We start from the raw sequence: 2,166 nt of genomic DNA on the forward strand, positions 1-2,166 counted from the left end.
ATTCCTTGTTGGCAGGAGTGCAAAAGAGCACAGCCACTACAGAAGATAATGTCTCCGCCTTTTGAGTGTCAAACAGAATGTGGACATTTGAAAACCATCACAGTTGACTTTCTAAACACTAATTATCCACATTCCTCCCACATACAAAATAAACTCCCTCCCATCCCAGTCTCATTCCATTACAGAATCAGGGTAAAATCCAGAATCTCATCTAAATCAGGGCCAGGTCTGGCTGAGGCTCCTGGCGTGCATTTATGTAAGTGAAGCTCTTCAAGTACAGTTTCTCCTGGACTGAAGGCCTGTGAAGTACAGAGATGAGTTATCTGTCTCCACAGGCAGGACAGGCACAGGATAATTTTCATACACAATTAAAAAGGGAGAAATGGGAGGCACAAAGAGTCACTGCTTTATAGCAATGTTCAAATATAGCCAGGCAAATTGAAATTTGTCATCTTTTTCCATCTCTCAACCCCAACTTCCACCCCAGACCCTGTACCCTCTTCGACATTTCAACTATCTTGGTAAGAGGCGCCTCTGCTAGAACAGGGGAGTCCATCAGGGAGGAGATACTAGTCAGTGCGAGGAGTCCGTGGGGGGCAGGGGTGGGCAAGTCTCCCCACCTCCTCACATTATGCTAATAGGGCAAGACAATTTCAGATGCTCTTTGCATAAGAGGAGTCAGGGACTCTGAAGTCACAATGTTGGATGGGGGTAGGTTGTAAACAAATCTAGCATCACCGTACATCCTCTGGTAGGTCTGAGACCCTGACGCCCCCCCGCCCCCCACAGTGAATAAACCGAAACTGAAAATGAAACCGGGTCAAAGTCCCGCCGGCTCTTCCTGTGTCGAGAGTCGGGCGGGTTCCGCAATGTCGGGGTGACCTTCGAACCCGGAGACTCGAGGTACCCCAGCCCGTCCCTGGGGAGGGGGTCGTGAGCTGGACCCGGGCCCGCGCCGCTCACCGGCCTCGCTCTGGTTGTAGTAGCCGCGCAGGGTGTTCAGGCCCACTCGGTACCAGTGTGCGTTGCCCTTCGCATTCCGTGTCTCCCGTTCCCAATACTCCGGCCCCTCCTGCCCCACCCACCGCGCCCGTGGCTCCATCCTCGGATTCGGGGCGTCACTATCGAAGCGCACGAACTGCGTGTCATCCACGTAGCCGACTTCCACGTACCAGGTCTCCCCGAGGCCAGGCCGGGATACCCCCGTTTCCGAAATACCTCTTGGAGTGGGAATCTGGGGGCGGGGAGGGGGTGAGACCCGGCCCGACCCTCCTCCGGGCGCGGGTCCCAGGATCTGATGTTGAAGGGGCGGAAGCGGGGCGGGGATGAGGGGGCTAGCGAGACGGAAAAGTGGTGGCAGTTCGAAAAAGAGCCAGGACCTCGGGGTGGGAGAGAGGAGAGGGCGGGCTAGAGGTGGGGTGACGGGTCTGGGCAGGGGGCGGCGACGTCGCACTTTCCCCGGGGGTCCTGCCCTCGCTACCCCGGGGCGGGCCCCTCGCTCCTCCCCCGCAGAGGCCGTTCCCTCCCGACCCCGCACTCACCCGCCCAGGTCTGGGTCAGGGCCAGGGCCCCCGAGAGCAGCAGGAGGAGGGCTCGGGACTCCCAGATCCCCATCAGAGTCTGCGAGAAGCAGAGTGAGGACCGGTCCATGCGGACTTTATAACCGGGAACCGACTGGCTTTTGTAGAAACCCGACACCAAAGAGAGTGAGAACTGGGACCGCGTCACGAGTGTCCAGGCCGGAAGGCCCGGGGAGAAGGGAACCCCCAGCACCGAGCGTTCTCGCCCCAGACCCCGCCCTCGGTGAGACCCCCGAGAGCCACTCCCTCCCGGGAACCTGGGACTTTGCCCTGATCGCTCCCCTCCTGCACCGAGAGCTCTTCGTCACCAAGTCTCACTGAGTCCTGGCCCAGGGGCTAATTCAGCGATTTTCAAAGTTTTTGGTCAGAATATCTATATAGTCATCCAAATTAGGAACACCTCAAGGATATTTTCTATCGATATTTTCCATACTAGGAATAATACTGTTAAATTAAAAACATTGTAATAACCTCTAATGGAAAAAAAACATGAAAACGAGTATATGTATGTATATACAAAACTGGGACATAGTGCTGTACACAAGAGACTGACACATTGTAATTGACAGTACTTCTATGAAGGAAA

At 55.4% G+C, this 2,166-nt stretch overlaps 1 pseudogene across 1 annotated transcript; it reads right to left on the reverse strand.

The window, feature by feature from the left end:
* Window positions 1-399: 399 nt before the first annotated feature.
* Window positions 400-1,737, reverse strand: LOC140687747 (BOLA class I histocompatibility antigen, alpha chain BL3-6-like; annotated as a pseudogene). The gene is made up of 2 exons (XR_012062270.1): window positions 1,542-1,737; window positions 400-1,234 (listed from the first exon to the last, which is right to left on the reverse strand). The product of XR_012062270.1 is annotated as a BOLA class I histocompatibility antigen, alpha chain BL3-6-like (transcript).
* Between the last annotated feature and the right edge of the window lie 429 nt (window positions 1,738-2,166).

The sequence above is a fragment of the Vicugna pacos genome, chromosome 20 (assembly GCF_048564905.1).
Source record: "Vicugna pacos chromosome 20, VicPac4, whole genome shotgun sequence".
NCBI classification, from domain to species: domain Eukaryota; kingdom Metazoa; phylum Chordata; class Mammalia; order Artiodactyla; family Camelidae; genus Vicugna; species Vicugna pacos.